Source organism: Micromys minutus (genome assembly GCF_963924665.1).
Source record: "Micromys minutus genome assembly, chromosome: 12".
Lineage (NCBI taxonomy): Eukaryota > Metazoa > Chordata > Mammalia > Rodentia > Muridae > Micromys > Micromys minutus.
This window is the reverse complement of record NC_137981.1, coordinates 25,450,543-25,473,803: the sequence shown is the minus strand read 5'-3', so window position 1 is coordinate 25,473,803 and position 23,261 is coordinate 25,450,543. Positions and strand designations below refer to the sequence as shown.

The following is a 23,261-nucleotide window of genomic DNA, read 5'->3' as shown; positions in this document are numbered from 1 at the left end:
TGTTTGTTTTTCAGGGAGCAAATGGTCAAGGTTTATTTTTGGCAGTCCAGAAAGAGAAAGTGGGAAAGTGAAGCCTTCAAAGTAGACAGCAGACAGAGCTAAAAGTCAAGTAGCTATAGCCAGAAAAATTGCTTTTAAGGAGAGAGATAAATCATGGTATGTTGGTATTCAGATAAGAACTGTTCTGTTGAATACAAGAATGAGGGAGAGGGTTTGAGTTCTGAGTACTTGCTAAACATGTGGTGGGGAATAGAGAAGATAAGAGTTAATGAGTTCGAGATTCCAGAGAGGCAGAGGATTGTTAATACTAGAAGGCAAGAGCCAAAGGGCATGATGTCCAAACTGAAATTATCGAAGAAATTCAATAGTGCTATTGTTATATAACGGACCTAAGGGGTCAGTATGGGTGCCTGAGATAAGGCACAAGACACCTGAAAAGAACAACAACAAACTATAAGGTCACAGAAGTGATGGAGCAGGAAGTACCTACCTAGAGAAAATAGGAAAAGGTAGTACTGGAGACAGGAAGTCATACAAGACACATTCTTCATAAAATGAGAGAAAGTAGGAGTCAATGGAAAACTACAAGGAGTAGATAGTGTAAGATTTTTAAACCCATGGTTTTGTTTGATATGTTAAAATGAGAGGGAGGTTTCAGAATGCCACAAACCAAACCAAATGAGGATAGCCCACTTTAAAGCCTAAAGCAAACAAGTGCAGCTGTAAAGATCACTAATCAAAGACAAGGAGTTAATAGGATTTGTGAGTTCTCTGAACCTGGACTGAAGGTGCACACATGTGTACACACTCACCCCTTTATTTTCTTCATTTGTCTCTAACAACTTTTAAGTTTCTTCTTTAATTTCTTATTAAGAGTTGGAGGGGCTGGAGAGATGGCTCCATGGTTAAGAGCGCTGACTGTCTCTTCCAGAGGTCCTGGTTCAATTCTCAGCAACCACACGGTGGCTCATAACCATCTGTAATGGGGTCTGATGCCTTCTTCCGGTGTGTCTGAAGAAAGTGACAGTGTACTCATATATATAAAATAAACAACTCTTGAAAAAAGAGTTGAAAAGATACACAATAGTATTAACAATCGATGTGACTTCTAAGCAAAGAAATCAGATAATCTCAACAAATGACATGGCTGTATATAAGTCAGTTTTATAAGGATAGCTATAAATCCTGTCACTGGGTTAATGATCTAGTGAAAGAACATCAAGAGGCTGGGAGAGCCATCAGTTGGTAAATGTGTTTGCCACAAAAGCATGAGGACCTGAGGTCAAATTGCTAACACCCACATTAAAGTGGTGACATATGTAATCCTAGCACTAGGAAAGACAGGATCCTCAGCCAACTAGCTAGCTAGTCTTACTAGTGAGCTCCAGATTCAGTGAAAGACTGTCTCACAATAATGTGCAGAATGAGAGAAATCAGCCAACACCGACCTCTGGCCTGCAAATTCAGGTGCATATAAACTCGTACCCACATGTACAGTGCCCCTAAATAACCTATCATTCTGTTTTTTAAAGTGATTACTTTAAAAGCTATGTTTCAATATAATTGATTATCCTTACCCAACTAAAAATATTAGCCTGAGTAGTAGAACATGATGAGCCCCAAACAGTGCAAGGCTTACTAGAATACCTGAGAAAAAGGACCCTAACAAAGTTTCAGGAGTTGGAGAGTGCTGGAAGCAATGTATGAGCTGTAGGAAAAGGAAGCTCAGAGTGGCACTAAACAAGCAAAGGTAATGGTAATCCTAGCACTACAGACCAAGGCAGAGTCAAAGCCAGAACGGACTACATCGAAAAACTATCAAGAAAAAGAGAAAGAGACAAGCTATTAAGCAAAAAAAAAAAAAAAAACAAACAAAAAAACAAAAAAACAAAAAACAAAAAACAAAAACAAAAAAAACAAAACAACCCAAGCTGTAACAGAGAATGCATAAAACATGAAACACCAAAATTTGGATCTGCACAGTGGGGAGAAAACTATAGGAGTTTTAGTTAGGATTACTACTGTGGAGATGAAATACCATGACCAAAAACAACTTGAGAAAAGGGTTTACTTCACTTGTTCTTTCATCACCAGAGGAAGTCAGAACAGGACCTGAAACAGGGCAGGAGCCTGGAGGCAGGAGCTGATGCAGAGGTCATGGAGAACTCCAGTTTGCTGGCTTGCTCCTCAGAGCTTATTCAGCCTACTTTCTTACAGACCCCAAGTCCACCAGCCCAGGAGCATCTCCTGCCCACAATGGGCCAGGCCCTCCTACATCAATCACTAATTAAGAAAACACCCTACAGGCTTGCCTACTGCCCAATCTTATGGAAGCATTTTCTCAATTGGCTTTCCCTGCTCTCAGATGACTCTAGCTAATGTCAAGTTGACATAAGACTAGCCAGCAAGATATATAAAACAGTTAACAGTAATTACCATGAGGAGTAACTGAGAAAGGGGGGAAGCAACAGGAACCTCAGGGATAGCTCACTTTTTATGTACTGACTGAATTCTGTGTCACCTGTAAGTCATCACTACATTTTTTAAAAGTTTTATTTTTATAATTTAGTTGGTTTGGTTTGGTCATTTTGGTTTTCAATACAAAGTTTCTCCATGTACCCTGGCAGTCTTGGACTTAATCTGTAGATCAGGATGGATTTGAATGCAGAGATCCACCTGCCTTTGCCTACTAAATGCTGGAATTAAAGGCATATACCACCATGCTTAGGATTAATTTTCTTGCACTTGCATTTTAAATAAATGCATTGTGTGAATAGGTAGCCTTGGAGGCAAGAAGGTGGCAACAGATCCAATGAGGCTGGAGTCACAGACAGTTTTATGCCACCCAATGGTGGGTGCTAGAAAAAAAAAATCCCATTTTCTAGAAGAGCAGCTCTTATTTAATTCTTTAGCCCCATATTACTTTTTCTTTTCTTTTTTTTTTTTTTAAGCTAATTTTAGAGAAAGCCTTTTTCAATTTCCCTAGATATACTTTTTGGAATTCTTCAGGACAGCAGAGCCTCCAGACTCCAGGCTACATGCCTTCTGATAGTAAACTTCTTTTAAGTTTATTTTTATACCGAGTGAGATGGGCACCAAAGTATAGTTTTTGCTCTCAAGGTGCACTCAGAAAGCAACCAGACTTCTGTTTGCCACTGACCCTTCAAAACAATGGATGTTCTCTGTGGAGGTAAGCAGGAAACTGAAAGCTTTTCTCTTCCAGGGTATTCTCACCATTCAAAGCATGTCTGGGATGGACACTGCCCAGTAGGCCAAAGATCAGCAGACACATGTAGCAAGTGAAAGTCCCAATTGCTACTGCTGGCCTATACAAAACCTTTTGTTCCGAGCTCGTGGAATGAACACACACGAACACGAACACACACACACACACACACACACACACACACACACACACACACACACTTTTAAAACAAAGATTTACCCCTATCAGTACCCATGGAGGTTAGAGGTATCAGATCCCTCTGAAGCTGGAGTTACAGGTGGTTGTGAATCTACTGACATGCAGGGAATAAATCTTGGATCCTTTGCAAGAGCAATAAATGCTATTAACCACTACACAATCTCACCGGCCTTATACTTTTTTTCTTTAGTTTCCAATATTCCAATAGCTAAAGCCTCTATTAGTAACAATGGCATTAATCCCAACGCTTTTAAAGGCAGAGGCAGGTGGATCTTTTAGTTTAAGGCCAGCCTGGTCTAAAAGAGCAAGTTCCAGGACAGCCAAAACTACTACACAAAGAAACCCTGTCTCAAAAATCCAAGAGAAATAAAAGGAGGGAGGGAGGGAAGGAGGAGCAATCAGTAAAGGCTCATACTCAATTTCATCTACTTTTTTTTGTCTTATACTAAACTGGTCTTCCTTATTACTATAGTGAAAATAATACTATAGGTTTCTAAAGGTAAAATTATCCTTCAATCCTCAGACTAGCTCTAGTCTACAGATTTAACACACATTTTTAACTGACTGGTGTCTCTCTCTTCTCTCTCTCAGCTGTCTTTATCTGATTTTGCTAGTCTAGTTTCTCTCTCTTTTTTTTTTTTTTTTTTGACTTTTTCCTTAAATCTGTGTAATATTTTAAAAAATGAAGTTTTTTTGTTACAATTTTATTTTAAAAAGAGAGATACATGTACAGGTTTTTAAAAGCATTTTGTCAGTATTTGATTCTTTTAAAGGTTTGATAGTATGCATTGAAATCTTACTAGTTATCATAAGCATAAAGTACATGTAAAACAAAACGTAACATGGAAACAGTAAGAGTTTTCTTGGTGTGTATAGATGAAACATATGATTTTTCAATACCAAGAATTGCCACAAGGCTATATTCCTAGCTCTTGGATTATTAATGATTAAAGGTCCAGGTGTATCACACTCTGAAAGGGTGCTATACACTTACGCTTATATTTTTTTTCTAAGAAGGACTGAGGCTTTCACTTTTTGGCCTTTGGGTTTTTTTTTTTTTTTTTTTTTTTTTGAGCTTCATATGGCCTGTGAGTTGTTTCTGGGGTATTCAGAGCTTTCTGGGGCTAGTATCCAATTATCAGTGACTGCACATTATGTCTGTTCTTTTGTGACTAGGTTACCTCGCTCAGGATGATATTCTCTAGATCCATCCATTTTCCTAGGAATTTCATAAAGTCACTGTTTCTAATAGCTGAGTAGTACTCCATTGTGTAACTATACAATTTTTGTATTCATTCATCTACTGTAGGACATCTGGGTTCTTTCCAGCTTCCAGCTATTATAAATAGGGCTGCTATGAAAACATGAAGTTTTTAAAATCTTATTTTTAAAATGTCTGCCCATTAATAAGGTATGTATACCTGACAATCTTTGATACCCCTTCCCAGCTACTGGGTTACCTAAAGCTTTCTCATGCTTTCTCACAACCTAGTCTTGATCCAAGGTCCAAGATCATCCTGGAATCCTGAGTAATAAAGCAGTATACAACAGTATCACATGTCCGTACCACTGAAGAGCTCCTGATGTATAATCTCATAAAATATTGATTCAGCACTGATGATATAAGCAGGAAATCTAAATTTAATCCCCTAAAAGTACTGTTATTTTTAGAAAAAAAAATCTGAATGACTCCTAGGAAACAAAAATACACTTAAAGATGAATTAAACATACATTGAGAGATAAAAATGAACTTATAGTTACTGATATGAATATATACTTAATGTATCTCAAACAGTTTTCTTTTAAAAAATACTATATCTACAACAGAACCATGAATAAAAGATGCCCAGCTGCCCAGCAGATGTTAGGGGTCTGTTCTTTGAACTAGAGATTCTATCTAGCTTTTGGCCACTATCTGGTTTTTACCTCCCTCGGTTTAGATCCTGTCTCCAATAGGCCAGCTGTAGTGATGCAGGCAGCAAGGATTTGCTGAAGGAGGTAGAGGCAGGAGGATAACCAGTTCAAGGCCAGCAAAGGCTACAAATTTCATTGGTGGGTCAGGCCTTTAATCTGAGCACTCAGAGGCAAAGGCAGACAGATCTCTCTGAGTTTGAAGGGAGCCTATTCTACAGAGGGAATTCCAGAACAGCCAGGGCTATACAGAGAAACCCAGTATCAGAAAAGATAACAAACCAAAAAGAAAAAGAAAAAAAGTCAAACCAGAGAGGATGTAACTGCATATAAGCCAGTTCCATCTTCAAACTTTATATTTAGACACTACCCCTTACTTTGAAGTTTCTTACATTTTAGATTCAAGAATCAAGAACAGTTTATTTACTCAAAATCTTAAAAGTTATGAGAGCAACATTAGGTAATGATTTCAACTTAAAGTATTTACATTAATATTTACTGATGTCAGTTTTGAGTAGTATGATGAGGAATTTTGTTTTCCTCATAGCTTTCCTATGTTTCCAACTGTTCTGATAGCATCACTTGCTCTGCGGGTTGCAGAGATGGCTTAGTACTTATAAACACTGGCTGCTCCAAGTTCTCAGAACCAACATGGCAGCTCACTGTCATCTATTAACTCCTGTCCCAGAAGATTCAATACCCTCTTCTGCCCTCCATGGGCAGCAAGGCATGCATGTAGTACAAACATACATGCAGGCAAAACACTCATACAAGTAAAAAAATTTTTTAAATCAATTTTTTCAAAGACCTGTTTGGAGAAAAAAAAAATCTACACTGCTCTCTCAGAGAATCAGGATTCATTTTCCAGCACCCAGGTCAGGAAAATAAATCACAAACACCTATTAGCTCTAGGGAATCTGACACTCTCTTCAGGTATCAGCACACATCTGTACACAGGCACACACATAACTAAAAATAAAATAGGGGGCACTAGAGAAAGGGCTCAATAGTTATTAAGAACACTTGCCTTTTGAAGGACCCCAGTTTGGTTCCAAGCACCCACATGACAGCTCACAACTATCCATAACTCCCAGCTCTAGGGGGTTCCAAGCACACATGCAGTGCACATACATACACACAGGCAAAATATTCATGCCCATAAAATATAAACATTTTAAAATAATAAAGCATAAATAAGAATGGATTTTAGAGTGGTCATGGCAGCTCATATCTGTAAGCACAGCACTTGGAAGGCAGAGGTAGGTAGGTCAGGAATTCAAGACCAACTTCTAATATGTGAGTTTTTCAAAAAATATGCATGAACCCTAAAGTGAATCAGGAAGTCCTACCACGCACGTTCTAGCTGTGTAGCTCTTGAAGATTAACTAACCTCTGCATATTCAGTTTCCTCATGAGTCAAAGGAGTTGGTAATAGCACCTACATCACAGATACTTGTGGACTTTATAAAGAGATTCATATTTAGGATTCACAGTAATGATCGTATAGTAAGAAAATGTTGATCATTATTTAATCTATCTCAATTTTATATGTCACTATTCTACATTTTCTAAACTCAAGTCCACAGACATTTACATAATGGTTACAAAATAATTAAATCTTCATAAACCTCAAAAATGCCCTATACCAAGTAAAAGTACAGGGTTGGAAATATTAGTGGCACAATACTTGCCTAGGAGTCTCAGTCTCCCCCCCCTCCCCTCCCTCCCTCCCTCCCCCTCCCTCCCTCTCCTTCCCTCTCTCTCCCTCTCTCTCCCTCTCTCTCCCCCTCCCTCCCTCCCTCCCCCCCCCACACACACACATACACACACACACACACACACACACACACACACAATAGGTTTAATCTCCAACACTGCCAAAAAGTTACAAAAAATATTTTAATTAGTACTTATTTAATGTTCCCAAGAGTTGGTATACAATTCCATATTTGGCTTAATATGAACATGTATGTATACATTTTAAAACGGAAGCAAAATGAAAACACATCTCATGCTAAGATTATATGGAGAATCAGAACACAATTAGAAACAATGCTGGAAAGCCCAAAAGATTGTGAATGACAGCCACACAGTTTCATACAGAAAAATAACATGGGATTTAGTATACAAGGGTCTTTTGTAGGACCCTAAGATATGAGGGAGTTCCTACTCCTACCTGTTTCCCTACATAAAGTACTTCCATGGGCTGAAAATATAGGTCAGTAGTAGAATGCTTGCCTAGTATGTCTGAGGCTCTAATTTCAATTCCCTGCACTCATCAATAAGATAGAACTACTTCTATTCAACCTATTCTTACTACTTTTGCCCCCTCTCCAGCAGCTTTTTTTTTTCATCATTAGTTCATGAGAAAGCTGGAGAGTCATTCAGCAATATTTACCAAAACAGAACACCTAACCAGATTTACTTTTTTAATTACTTTTTTATGGAAACCTACTAATGTAGAAGCATACATACATATAAATATATAAATGATATTTAAATGGAGTTACTTATCATATAATGGAGGAGATAATGCCCTAAATAAAAATCCCAGGATCAAGAATGGATTACATCTTTTTGAGGCATTGGCTAAAGGGGTTCCTTAGAACACCACACACACGACTTACAGAATGTTGCCAATGCTATTACTCTCCACAACTTGATAGTAAGACCCAATTGCTGAAAACACCACATACCCATGTCATCAAACATTGAGAACTAGAGCTAGCACTCAACTGGCAGCTTCACTCTTACTGAGTAGTGTTCATGAAAGAGAGAACTAGTCATCATTCTCACCCAGCTACAAACCCTATAATCTACAATATCAACCTGCCTCCAAATATACACTAATGCAATAAGGGTCCAAATGTACATGAGTAACCAACTAACTTTTGATTGACATTAAGCCAGACCCATGTGATATAACCTATACCTGACACCGCTAATGAGAAAAAGAACCCAAGACTAGATAGGTTGCAGGCCCTAGGGGGAAATCTATTATAATCATTTTGCTAAATGATTATGCCAATAAGAAGACTCCCGATAATGTTTTGCTATATCCACAGATCAGTGCACTGCTGAACCCTAATCAGAGAAGCTTCTTCTTACACTAACACAGACTCACAAGCAATGTGAAGAGAGTGAGAGACTTTGAAGTACTCAGCCCTAAACGGTCCCTCCTTTCAAGGCTAAAGAATCTATGCAGAAGAGGCAGAATGTTTAAGAGCCAGAAAGAATGAACTACTCCAAAATAGTATTTTCCAGAAACAATAGGACTGATGCGCAAATGAACTCAGAGATTAGACAGCAAGCATAAGACCTACACAAGTTCAAATCAGATAAAAATCTCAGCACAGAGGACAAATGGGCACAGAATCTTAGCCCTACCTAAGAAGTTATTTGCAACTGATAATGGCCAGAAGAGAAAAATCCATTCTCTTCTATGCAGTGACATTGGTTATATTAACTATACTCCAAGACAGGCCTCACATGCTTAGAAATACTTGGTCAACACAAAACAACTCCATTTTTTGTTGTTGTTGTGTGCTTAGAGAGAGAGAAAGAGAGAGAGAGAGAGAGAGAGAGAGAGAGAGAGAGAGAGAGAGAGAGAGATTTTGTTGTTTTATTTAAGAGAAAGAATATGGAATAGGGTAGGTACGTAAAAAAATGTAAAAATAAAACGTTAGAAGCTGAAGAGATGGGCTCAGCATTCAAGAGCAAGTAGGACCCACATTGGCAGCGCACAGCTGCGTGTAACACCAGCTACAGGGGGATTTGAGACCTCTGGCCTCCACAAGCACCTGTACTCATGTGGGCATATTTCACAAGCATATACACAGTTAAAATAGTAAAAATAATTTATTTTAAAAATTAAAAAACCTGGGCTAGAGAGATGGCTCAGTGGTTGAGTGCTGAGTGCTCTTCCAGAGGTCCTGAGTTCAATTCCCAGCAACCACATGGTGGCTCACACCATCTGTAATGAGATCTGATGACCTCTTCTGGTGTCTAAAGACAGCTATCTATAATAAATAAATAAATCTTTGAGAAAAATAATTCAAAAAACTTTATCCAAGTTTTTCCTGACAAATATTCATCTTCACTAACATTTATCAAGCTGCTATACAGAGGCAGCATGAGTGCCCTCACAGTAGCCCTCTGAGAGCTGTTACTGTTCTCAGTGTAAGATTTAAAAGAGTTTTAACGCTTGGGCTGAAGGCAATAAACCTAGTAAGCAGAGTATAAAGTACACAGCACAATAAATATAAATGACTAAACATAGGGGCTCAGAGGTTAAGAACACTGGCTGCTTTCCCAAAGGGCCTGGGGAATCAGTTCCCAGCATCCATATGGCACATCACAATGGTCAGTAACTCTAGTTCCAGGGAAGCTAACATTTATTTCTGGACTCCAGGGTCACTAAGCATATGAATAAGCCAAGAGTCAATTAACTTTTTAAAATTTTTAGTTTCTGGTATCCAGATTAATGAGAAATTACTGTCAGAAGAAGCTGGACAACCACTTTACTCTTTCAGCCAAATTGATATGAAATAAATTTAAGAACAAAGATCTCATACAATTAGAGCCCAGTTATGATGTCACTCCATTTAAAAAACAGCTTTACAGCTATAGAGAGTATATGCAAAAGTGGAAGACTATGTGAAGTACATCTAACAGAACACTCAACGACACTTAATAAATCTCTAGTTTTGGAGAACAGATTTTGGAAAATTCAGTTTAAAGCAATTTTACTCATGCTTAAAGCATTTTTATATTTTTAAAAATATTGTTTTTAAGTATTTTTAGAGAAACTTCATTCTTCTTATCTCTACTCAGATGTTGGGACTAGGGATGAATTTAGCCATTACTAAAGAGGAAAAGGTTTCCCTCTGCTTTCTTTAGTTTCAGCAACTAGACTGTCAGCATTAAACTCACTCTCTCTCTCTCTCTCTCTCTCTCTCTCTCTCTCTCTCTCTCTCTCTTCTCTCTTCTCTCTCTCTCTGACACACACTCACACACACACAACATTAGAATCTGTCTCACAGAGTAAGATAGCACTATTTATAATAAATGGAAACTATTTCCCTTTAGTCAATAGAGACTGGTGAGCCAGGCATAATGTTGACCACCTGCATGCAATCATCCCTCAGGACAGAGACTGGAGATAGCCACAGGTAAGAAAGATACTTCTTACCAAGGAAGTCCAAGTTAATTTGGATTTTTAGCCATGTCTGTTTATGTGTGGTGACAAAGTCCCTCCAGTAGGATTTCAAAATTCCAAAAGGAAGAGCTTTATGGCAATTCAAGTCCCCGGGGGAGCTTAAGAGCCTATGACAAGTGATTCTTTTTGGCAGAGCTTCAGGCAGGTAAGGAGCTGATAAAATTCCATTTGCAAATGCCTTCAGTTCAAAGTAATTTTTATGACACAGAAGCATATTTTGGAGCCTAGTGCCATTAACAGACACAAATGTGTGCACTTTCTTTGTACAAGGTATTCCATTACAATGTTAGCAATACAAACGATTTTAGAATGAAATTCATCCACCAAGAGGTAATAACTCTCAGTACAGCAAGTAATTTTGTAGCAGGAGTAACTTTTCAGCTGGCAAATTAGAAAAGTAAAAATAGACCTATATTTGCCATGGGGAAGAATATACAAACACTGCCCACTTGGATACAAATTCTAAAGATCTGACAGGGCAAGTAGGTACTTTATATGAACTTTACACACCTTCTCTTAGAGTAAATTCATTTGTAAGAATTTATCCTTGGGGGCTGGAGAGATGGCTCAGCAGTAAAGAGCACTGATTGCTCTTCCAAAAGGATCCTGAGTTCAATTCCCAGCAAACACATGGTGGCTCACAACCATCTGTAATGGGATCAGAAGTCTCTTCTGGTGTGTCTGAAAACAGCTACAGTGTACTCACATTAAATAAATCTTTAAAAAATATATATCCTACAAAATAGTATCACAGAGAAAGTACTACTTGTAACACAAGAGAAAAAAACTGGAAACAATTTTACCATTAACCAATAAGGGACAAGTGAGACAGGCATAATGGTGAACACCTGCATGCAATCATATTGCTCAGGACAGAGTGGAGGAGAGCCACTTGTTCAAAGCCAAGTACAAGGCTAACTACTGCTATATATCATGGTCCTGTTTCAAAAACAAGTAAAATGGAAGTATATTCACAAAATGGAATACCAACTATCTTGAAAGAAATCAAAATGTATTAACATAAAATAAGTACCCACACATTTTCGATGAAAACAAAAACTTTTAAATGACCTATTTTGGGATAGGGAAAGAAAAGAAAATTATACTAATCCCTATGCCTGTATAAATGGTAATGGGAGGTGAGGAAGGATTACAGGATATCTCATTATGTCACCCTACTTAAGTTAAGATGTGTAACTTCTGCTAACAGGAAAAGAAGGGAGTTTGGGGGGGGGGGAGACGCAGGTGCAATAGCATACACCTATAATCTCAGCATTCAGAGAGCTGAGCCAAGAGGCCTGTGAGTTCAGAGTTCAAGGAGAGACAGAATAGGGAGAATTTGCTTCAAAAATATGAAATCAAATACTAAAACAAAAACCCATTAAATAGTAATTTCTTTAACTCAATGTATCCAAAGTACTATTTCAATATGTAATCAACATTTTGAAAACATTTTACATTGCAGTCCATTGAACTCCATAGAGACAGCGCCGGGGCAAGTGAGAGCCGGACCGGCACTGGGCGACTCTGCCTCGAGGAGGAAAATCAACTAAACATGGACAAAGGAGATCCTAAGAAGCCGAGAGGCAAGATGTCCTCCTCATATGCATTCTTTGTGCAAACCCGCCGGGAGGCACCCGGATGCTCCTGTCAACTTCTCAGAGTTCTCCAAGTGCTCAGAGAGGTGGAAGACTATGTCTGCTAAAGAAAAGGGGAAATTTGAAGATACGGCAAAGGCTGACAAGGTTCATTATGGAAGAGAATTGAAAATCTACATTCTCCCTCAAGGGGAGACCAAAAAGAAGTTCAAGAACCCCAATGCACCCAAGAGGCCTCCTTCGGCCTTCTTCTTGTTCTGTTCTGAGTACCGCCCAAAAATCAAAGGTGAGCATCCTGGCTTATCCATTGGTGATGTCGCAAAGAAACTAGGGGAGATGTGGAACAACACTGCCGCAGATGACAAGCAGCCCTATGAGAAGAAGGCCGCCAAGCTGAAGGAGAAGTACGAGAAGGACGTTGCTGCCTACAGAGCTAAAGGAAAACCTGATGCAGCAAAAAAGGGGGTGGTCAAGGCTGAAAAGAGCAAGAAAAAGAAGGAAGAAGAAGATGATGAGGAGGATGAAGAGGAAGACGAAGATGATGATGATGAATAAGTTGGTTCTAGCGCAGTTTTTTTTTCTTGTCTATAAAGCATTTAACCCCCCCTGTACACAACTCACTCCTTTTAAAGAAAAAAAATTGAAATGTAAGGCTGTGTAAGATTTGTTTTTAAACTGTACAGTGTCTTTTTTTGTATAGTTAACACACTACCGAATGTGTCTTTAGATAGCCCTGTCCTGGTGGTATTTTCAATAGCCACTAACCTTGCCTGGTACAGTCTGGGGGTTGTAAATTGGCATGGAAATTTAAAGCAGGTTCTTATTGGTGCACAGCACAAATTAGTTATATATGGGGACAGTAGTTTGTTTTTTTGTTTTTTTTTTTTTTCTTTTTTTTTCTTTTTTTTTCCGGGTTTTTTTTTTTCTTTTGGTTTTATTTTGGGTTTTTTTTTTCATCTTCAGTTGTCTCTGATGCAGCTTATAAGAAGATAATTGTTCTGTTAACTGAATACCACTCTGTAATTGCAAAAAAAAAAAAAAATTGTGGCTGTTTTGTTGACATTCTGAATGCTTCTAAGTAAATACAATTTTTTTTAAAAAAAAAACATATTTTACATTTTTGAATTTTTACAATAGCTGGTGTGTATTGTAATTTACACTTTATGACATGATTCAGACTAGCCACATTTTAAATGTCTAACAACTACATATGGTATGGGATACTGTAATAATCAATACAGATCCCAAGATTTAAAACACATATCTAGAAAGGTAATGTTTAGGTGATTTAGGCTAATGACAAAATAGTAGAAAGTGAACCCTAAGGAAATGAAGTCTGGGCCAGAGAAAGGTAGTCTTGAGTGAATTAGATTTGTATTTGTAAGCTAATAAGAAGCCAAAGAAAAGCACTTAACAAGGACAAATGATAACAAGGACAAAAAAATAAAACTATTTCAGTAATCTGTAAGTACTTTTTCTTCACCAAGATAACATCACTAGTCATAAGCCACTCCCTTTCTTACTTGCAAACACTGACTGCCAAGGCTAAAGGAGTGGTTTTTCTAGCAAAAGTCAGAAATCCAGCAATGCCTCCGGGACACAGAGCATAGTCAGCAATATCAACAACTAACTGCTCTGCACTGAAGTCATGGAATTTTTTTTCCTTCTTTTTTTTTACTACATTGAGGGGCAGTGCACACTCATGAGAGTAAAAGGACAACTTGTGGGGGTAGGTTCTCTCCCTCCAGAAAGTGGATCCCTGGCATAGAACTCAGGTTCACATCAAGAAGAGCCCTCTTCCTTTCCTTTCTTTCTCTGCAATAGGAAAATGACCTGAAAGTTCACATGTTCTCTTTCACTTTCGAGACAAGAAACCAACAGATTCCAATAGGTCCGTGTGATATCCAAGACTGCAGAGCTACAAGCAGTAGAAACAAACAGTACAAGATATTTTCCATCAAATGAGAAACTCAAAGTCTTATTGCTTTTTGGTACTTTTTTATAGTTCTCAAATTATCCATGCTAGATGTATTGCTCTCATAATTTTAAAAAAGCAGACAAAAATGTTTGCTTTTAAAACTGACCACATCACGAAATCCTCTACATGTCATATTATAAAAGTTATGTTCTAGACAAGCCAGGTTTCCGTGTTATCCACTAGACTTCCCCTGTGCAGATCTTAACTATGGTTAGACAACTGCTTACCGTCAATCTCTCTACTCAGGCCTTAACCTGCTATTGCTTGTGATCTTTGCTAAATATATCAGTAGAATCTGGGAAGAAGTCCATAGTACAACCACCACAATATTGCTCCACAATTATTTTGTGTACATTTCTTCAGATTCTAACAGAATTACCTTTAGAAGGCTAAGAACCAAATGGATTTAGCTTCTCTCTCCAGAGCTATCTTTGGGAAAAACTACCGCTTGTTCGTCCCATGTGGTATTAGATCTTGAGAGCTTACAGAAGGCCCAGACACTAATAACACTCCATCCTTCATGTACATGTATAATCATCTCTGTAGGAAACAGATTTATGCAACTAGAAATGGTTCCTTTCTCCTCCTGAAAGCAGGCTGGTCCAGGTAAACTCGGGAGTTAGTTGTTACCAGTGACCCTCTTCTGCCAGAAAATGCACTGCCCCGCCAAAGAAGAACCCCAAAATGTGAGGAACAACAGAGAAGACAGAATCCCAATGACTCCACTAGATTCAGTCACACTTATTTCTTTGTTTTATTTTTTAATATGGTGGGGGTAGTAGAGCTTTACTTTCCTTAATGTACATTGGGCTTATCAAATTACAAGCACTTTTGAGAATTACCCAATTAATCCTGCTGTAAAAATATGCAATCTATTACAATAATCACTCCAAATTGTCTTCCTCCAGTCCAAATCTCTGTGAAATCCCAGATCCATACAGAAACACCCCTCCCACCCCCAGCAACCCCCATAAATTTTGGTACTAAAGAATGAACCCAGGGCTTTACACAAGCATGTACTCTACCACTGACTGCAGCCTGGGCCCAGAAACCTCTACTTGGTTGTCTAGGGGCTGTTTTAAACTCCTTAAGATTAAAAACAAAAACAAAAACAAAACAAAACAAACAAACAAAAGAAAACACTTTGGGGCTAGTGAGTGGCTCAGGGGATAAAGGTGCTCCCAGACCCACACTGTAGGCAGAACTGATTCTTACAAGGTGTCCTGTAACTTCAACACATGTGCCCACACAGGCACACAATCAAACAATGTAAAAATTACACTATTTTTTCCACAAACCAGCCCTTCTTCCACAATTTTTTATCTCAGTCATCAACCAGAATCACCCTGCTTCCCCAGCTAGAAACCCAACGTCAGTCTTAACCGAATCCCGTCCTTCCTCATCTGTACCTAGTTACCCACGTCTTCCCGTAATTCTCTCCTATTGTGCACTCTAGGCCAGATCATTAAAACTAAAAAAGTTCCAGGCTCTGCAGGTCCTCCTTTCTCCAAACTGATTCTTCAAAAAGTCTCCCAAAAGGCAAAACTGATCTTCATCTCCCTGCACCTGGCATACCTCGGCCTCCTCAGATCATCAGCCAGAGGAGGAGCCAAGCAGCACTGATTACACATTAGCACTGTGAGTCTATGCCATAGAAAACAAGGTTCATGAGCAGCATAAAAGGAAGAGTAATAAAGTCCACAACATCAGCGAAAGTAAGACACTCAAAAATAATTTCAATGTGTATTCAGTTTCTACTCATTAGTTCTGTATTTAACTGCCCAGATGACTTAGGAATCCCCTTAACCCAAGTTGAGATGAATTCAACTAGCTATCAGTTTCCTTAAGCACCTAGCTAGTGAACTTTTAAATAATAAAATAAATAAATAAATCTCTAAGATCTCTTGGCACACTGCTAGGTGGGTGGCTGAGAGGTTAAAACAATCTTGCAATGTAACTTAAGCTGACCTCAAATTCACAGTTCTACCTGAGGGTTCAGAGTGTTGTCATCTCAAGCATATGAACAATTTTATATTTTAAGAACTTGTTGAAAGGATTGACACACATTCAAATAACCATCTAATTAAAAATTGTTTTCAAAGACATGTTTATGTTTACTTGTTTTGGACTGATTTGGTCTTTTTAACAGTGTTATGCAGCCCAGGCTGGTCTTGAATTCCTGATCCTCGGCTTCTAAGTGTGCATCACCACACCTGGTTTAAAGCTTACTTGAAACCCTAAAGTCAAGCTGGATATGACAGCAGGCAGCTGAATCCCTACTAGCAGGAAGATAATACAAGACCCTGTCCCTTAACGACAACAGAATAACATACAGTAGACTCTCCTTTGCCATAGGACTGACTCCACCAACCATAGACTAAACAGAAAAGGAGAGAAATATAGCAGAAATTAAAGTGGTAGATGGTAACTATATGAAAACGAAATAAACTCCAAATAAAATATTTTATTCAACCATGACACAGAATCCACACATGGCACTGTTAACAGAGCCAAGAAATGTGGCCCCTAGGAAAAAACGTACTACCAATATTTTGCTAAATAAACATAGTACTAAGCTGACTCCTAATAATCTGTTGCTATATATCTCTCAATCTTCAGAGAAGCTTCTTGCAATAGATGGCATTCAACACAGAGCTCCTCAACTGGTCAATGTGCAGAGAGTAAAAGACTGGAATCCTCAAAAATGAATGGAACCAACATAGCACACCCTTCTAAAAAGGTTCAGGGATAGAAAGAACGAACAGGAAGACTGTAAGCCAGAGGCTGCAGACAACTTCAAGGAAACGGTGATTTCTGGACACAACAGGACATTGCACATAGAAACTCACAGCGGCTATGAGGGATGGGCATGAAATCTCACTATCAGCTGAAGAGCTATTGACATTTGATAGCTGCTGGGAGAAGGAGTCAGTTTCTTTAATGGTGTGATCCCTCCCTGGTAGGCTGGCCATACACACTTTCAGGGCATGCCTGACTCCCAAGGGTAGCTGAGCAACACAAACTGAATGATCAGCTTACTTTCTTAAAAGTGTTTAGGCTGGGCAATGGTGACACAAATTTTAATCCCAGCACTAAGAAGGCAGAAGCTGGCAGATCTCTGAGTTTAAGGCCACTATGGTCTACAGAGTGAGTTCTAGGACAGCCAGAACTACAAAGAAAAACTGTCCAAAAAAAAAAAAAAAAAAAAAAAAAAACACCAAAGAAACAACAAAAAAGATTTTAAGAAGACAACTACTCGAAATTAGGTGAATAGGGAAATGAGGATAGAAGATAAATATAATCAAAATACACTGCATAAAATTCTTGAACTAAGAAAAGATATTTTTAATTCAGGAAATTATTTCTGGAACACTTGATAAATAAATTCCTGGAAAAATCTGAAACCCATGGCTAAAGTGGTGGCTCAGCAGGCCAGAGTCTGCTTCCCAGGACACATTTTGAGTGGCTCACAACTGCCTCTAACTCCAGCTCCAGGAAACCCAACATCCTCTCCTGGCCTCCCTGAACACCCATATTCACCAGTACATACATACCCAAATAGAGACATGCACACATACAGCTAATTAAAAATAAAAATCCTTAAAAATACAAAGCTTTAAGAAATAGAAATTTTACACAAACCAAGTTATTAAATAAATTAAAGTCTTTTCCAGAAAAAAAAAATCTAGGTTTAAATATATGTTATATATATAACCATTTATGTGTATGTGTGTGTATATATATGTGTGTGTGTGTGTATTTATGTGCATATATAAGTATATACACATATTTACGTACCTGTATATACACACACACACACACACACACACACCTATGGCTGGCATGTGTATATATACATATATATGGCATGACACACATATATACATATATGTATATATACATATACATACATCTATACGCCAGCCATTCAAGGACAACAATCACAGTTCAAACTGCTCCTGAAGAGAGAGCAAGAAGGGAAGCTACCTTATTACTCTATGACTATTATCATCCCTACACTAACACTAGGACTTGTGTCAGAGTTGGCAGGAATACAACGAAGAGTCACAGTGTCAGGAAAGAAAGCAGTATGTATAAATGTCACCTACAGACTGGGGAAAGATTTGAGCTTGCTCCATTAGCAGGAACAGGTAGCACCACAAGCCAGCCAGTGCTAAGCAAGAGCTCATCTAAACTCCATTACCAGGTCCAATTCATGGGAGGGCCAGCCAGACAGCTCAAAAGCTCAGGGTGCCTACCACCAACCAAGCCTGAAGACCTGAACCAGAACCCACTTGGTAGAAGACTCACTCCTGCAAGCATACACACAGAAATTAATGTAACAATTCAAGGAATTAGAAACATTTTTTTAAGTGATGTGAAAAGTGAGACCTGGAAATAATTAAGAGTAGAAGAAAGAACAGAGGCAGAAAGAGGGCAAAGGGGAATAAGGCCACCATGGCACAGATGCCCCCTTTGCACCCAGTTCATTCTTCTCCCTTCACAACTGTCAGAATGCAAAATAACATTTTCAGGGAAGTCTCCCTAGATTCTCTAAGCACCAGCACCAGGTCAGGTCTCCACTTTAAGCTGTATAATACCCTACACTTTAATTATCATCACAATTACACTTAATTATACAGAACTCACCCTTCCACATGTCTCCCCCACTAGACTTTAAGCTCCATGAGTACAGGGACAATATGTGTGGTTGCACCCTCCCTCCGTGTGTCAGAATACAGTATATATTCCTCCAATAAAGCACAGATGAAGAGAAACAGCAACGTTGTGTCTTAAGGATGAGAAGTCCAGCTGGAGATGTAGCTAAATTGTGGAGGGCATCCCTAGCAAAAAGTTCAGGCCTCAAAGGAGCACTTAGATCTGATTAAGCTGTAGTTCCTTTGTGAATGTGAAATCCTGTCAATAAGGAGTTAAGTCAATGGATGGTCACCAGAGTGGAGGCAGGAAAAGTAAGTCTACTCCTGGCAGTCTCTCTAGGAGGGATTATGGATGACTATATTCTAATTTTACTTCAATTTTGCTCTTATTTTGCAATTTCTCTTTAATGACTATATTACATTTTAAGAAAAAAACTTCAAAATGTTAATATGATTTGAAAAGAAAATATAACACAGCTTGAGAGAACAGCAAAACTATATAGAAAAGTTTGTGTAAATTGAAGGATTCTAAGTGCACTTACTTTTAAAAAACCCATAACACGAGCCTGATCTACAGCCAGTTGGAGGCCAGCCTGAGCTATATATTGAAATTCTGTATCAATACAATGGGAACAACAAAAAACAAGACAGCAGAGAAGGTAATTTATGCCCCTATAGGTAATAAGAAAAGGAGATGAACAAAATGTTACCTAGTAAACGGGAGGGGTTCCTCTAGAAGGAAAGTAGACGGAGAAGGAATCCAAAGCAAAGAACACCCTACTGGACTCTTAAAGGATGGGGAGAGAAGGAAAGACAGTTAAAAGCCCCCCCCCCCCCAGAACAGGGGGAAGGGGGCGGAGGATATAAAACAGAGCACAGGTTCAAATAAAACCCCATTCCAAATTTAAATCTGTTTTCCATAAGCTCTGCGTTCCCTAGAAGTGTTCATATTTCAGTGTTGACCTTAAAAAGCTAAGGTAATTTCGGTATAACATCTTTTAGTTCGAGAACAATGATAAGCATTAGATTACCTTTTATTTTATCTCAAAGTTTAATTTCCCCTCAAGAGCAAACACAAGCGGGCTTACAACTGAAGCAGCACAGGAGTTCGTGAATAACCAGAAAACGCTAAGTCTTTGCACAATTTGCTTTTGTAAGAAGGCCATACTCGCGAATTCGACCTCCCTGGGTCCAATCCCAGCTCACTTATCTAAGTTATTTAACCTCTGCGTCTCGGTTTCCTCTACTAAAGCAACAAAGAATACAATAACCAGGGTTATCTTAAGAAGTAAATGACGTTGACACGAGTGCTAAGTTCGTATCATGTACTCAGAACAGTTTTAAGCCGTTTAAAAGAGAAAGCCTGCAGCCCTTTAACTAAATGAAAAAGATCGACACCACTACGGAGTCTCACAAGTCACAAAACGCCAGGCACGACTAACACCACACGGCGTTATTATTTTTCTTCCCTAACACGTCGGGATTTTGGGGTTTGATTTTTTTTTTTTTTTTTTTGGTTTTTTTAATTTTTTCTTTTCTTTACCAAATCGTTCCGCTAGGAACGGGGAGGGGGATGTACTCGCACGCACACCAGCAAAGTTTCCCGAAATCGAAGTGCAAGAATCACAACAGACATGGCAGCGGAGGAGGCCGCTCAGAACAACAGGTGAACCAACTCGCAGGCACCGAGGGAGAAACCCAGCGCCTTCCCGCAGCCAAGTTGGAGGGCGGGCCGATCAGTTCGTCCGGCCTCCATCCCCCCCGGCACCGAACACGCTTCGCTCTCCTTTCCTAGCAGGGTCCCGAGACCCAGCCCCAGTATCAGCCGCGCAGCTCCGGAGCGGGAACCTGAGCGCCCTTCCCATTTAAGGATTCCAGAAGCGTCCCCGGAGTGGTGCGAACGCGAACAAAAGGGCGAGCGCGGGCGGACCGGGCCGCGGGGCCGGGGTCTCCCGCAGGCCCCGCGGAGGCGCGTCGCGGCCTCCCCTGCGCGGCCACCGTCGCCCCAAACTTCGCCGGCCTTCCGCGGCGCACCCGCACTCCGCGACCCGCCAACTCACCGGGATCCCGAGAAACTCATCCTCCAGCGCTCGGCGCAGGCGGGCACGGACAGCCGCGGGGCGGCGAGGCCCGGCTCGGCCTCCGCCCTCGGCGTGCAGCGGCCCGGGCCCGGTCGCCCCTCGCGCGGCCGTACAGTCCTCGTCTCGCGCGGGCCGACGCGCGGGAGCTCGAGCCTCCCTCCCCGCCCTTCCCTCCGCCCTCCTCCTCCTCCGCGCGGCCGGCAAGCAGATTCCAATCTCTGCCGCCTCAGCCGCGGAGGACGCTCGCTCGCGGGGGGGGAGGGGCGGCGCGTGGGGGGAAGGGCGGCCTGGGCGAGCAAGAGGCGCCGGCGCGCGCGCACTGGGAAGGGCCCCCGCCAGCTCTGCGCGCACCCGCCCCGGGGCGCCGGCCCCGCCCCGGACACGAACCGAGCCGAGAGCTCGGCGGAAGTGCCCGAAGGGCCCGTGGAGCTCGGCGCCCCTCTGCCGGGAAGGAGGGCCTGACGCCGGCACGGGGGCGCCAGGTTGCCGAGGGAAGGGGGGCTACCCCTCTGCGCACGCCGCCGCCACACGCGTGACGGAGGGGCTGCTGGGCCCAGGCTGCGTGAAGGAGACGGTGCGGGCACACCCCTTCTAGAGCCGGAGCTCGCGTTGCACGTGAGAAGCGGCCCGGTTGCTCCGAAGGCACCGTGTCCCCAGGGTGCGGGATCGGTTGCCCGTTTCGTAGTTGTGGTTGCAAAGGAAAATGTAGCCACCCTGCATCCATTACTCAACCCTCTTGTCCCCCGCCCCGGTTCTCTCTGGTTCTCGCCCGCGGGGCGGAACGTGGAGGTGCACGCGTTCTCGGGGTCACGTAGCGAAAGCCTCGTTTCGGCCCGGAGGCCGGGCCGCTGGGGTTGCAGTGATCCGCGGGCGCGCGAATTCCTCGGGCGTAAGGAGCGGCGGGAGCCGGCTGAACTGAAGTCACCGCACTATAAATACGACTCTCGATCCACCTTTGGCTCAGCCCGAGTGACCTCGGATACCCTCCCAAGTCTCATTCCATCCTTTTAGAAAATGCAAAGAGCTGTCGCTACCTCTTTTTCTTCCTTTCCCCACTCAGTCTCCGTGCAAAATGCCGTTAAAAGTATTCAGTGGCCTGTGGGTGAAGAAAAGATAATCCCCTTTTAAACCAGTCGTTAAATACCTAACTTCTTCCGTAAGTATTTCAACAAATATATCGTGTTCGTTCAGTTAATTCTTTTCTGAGAAGACTTTAAGTCACTTGGGAAATTGTTTAAAATAGATTTTAAATCATATAAAATAGAAAGAGAAGGAAGAGAATGTACCCTGCACTTTATGTGTGTGTATTTATGCACATTCTGGCCTGGAGGAAAAAACAAAACTTAGATCCCAAGGCATTCCCTCATATTCAGCTGAAAATATATTTAAATTCCCTTACATTCTAGTTTTAACTGTTCTTCGTGCCCCCTTCTCCGTCCACTTTGGCTCCATCATCTTCCTTGACATTTGACTTACATTCTCTCATCCTTTTTCTGAGCTCTTGGGCTGTATGGTCTCGAGTCATTGTGATATTCTCCAGGCACCAAAGGTATATTGTGATATCAGAGGTTTCTTGCATCCACTTAAGATGGTCACTTTTCTTTCCGGATGTTTCTACATTCTACCCCTCTTGAATTTGAAGGGAAAGAGAAGACCTTTTTGTTCCGAGAGATTTGAACTCATTAGCCAAAAAGTCTTATGCCTACCCATGTGTTGTGACAGAGAAAACCATGGCAAGTGGACTTAGTGTGACTTCTGCATCCTAGAACTCAGCCTGTGAAATAGGCAAGAATCTCAGACTGGGGCTTTAGTGCACCAAAGCTGGGGTACACACACTAGTGTTGCCTGCTTTGAGTTACATGCTATTGAAATACAAGCACAGTGGTTGCATGGGCTTTTAATTCATATCTTTGCTTCTCCACGAAAAGATCCTTTTCAAATATTTGGGATGGTAGCTTGGTTTTCTCCTGTTCTGCTTAAATCAACTCATCTAGTACCCAGACTTAACTCCTTAGCACATCACAGCCCACAGCTGCCAACCGTCAAGTGAGCTGGGACATGGTTTGCTTTTTAGCTCCTGGCATGTATAAGCATGCCAGCCTGTTCCTCCGGTTTGCCTGCCCACTAAATGAACAGAGGCAGGAGCCCAAGGAGACATCTGGACACGTATGGTCTGGCCCCCAAAGTCAAAGGCAACACTTCAAGGTCCAATTTAACATTCTGTAATGCAGTAGAATTCCTTTAAGTAGGTTAATAGAAGGGACTAGAAATGAGCCTTTTCCTCTGGAGTTAGTTTCCTCACAGGTTCTGAAACTGGCTGTTGTTGCCTGAGCAAACTAGGAAGCATTCCCTCCCAATAGGTCACTTTTTTTTTTTTTTTGACACTTTTTGT

At 40.8% G+C, this 23,261-nt stretch overlaps 1 protein-coding gene and 1 pseudogene across 3 annotated transcripts in view; one reads left to right on the top strand and one right to left on the bottom strand.

Moving 5' to 3' along the window:
- BMPR1A (bone morphogenetic protein receptor type 1A) overlaps positions 1 to 20,976 on the bottom strand; it is a 90,903-nt gene extending 69,927 nt beyond the window's left edge. For both annotated transcript variants that reach the window (XM_080926094.1, XM_080926095.1), the window contains exon 1: positions 20,849 to 20,976. The gene's annotated coding sequence lies outside the window, so the exon portion shown is untranslated. The remainder of the gene's footprint in view (positions 1 to 20,848) is intronic.
- LOC308428302 (high mobility group protein B1-like) lies at positions 12,110 to 12,707 on the top strand (annotated as a pseudogene). The gene has a single exon. The product of its transcript is annotated as a high mobility group protein B1-like (transcript).
- Positions 20,977 to 23,261: the final 2,285 nt, after the last annotated feature.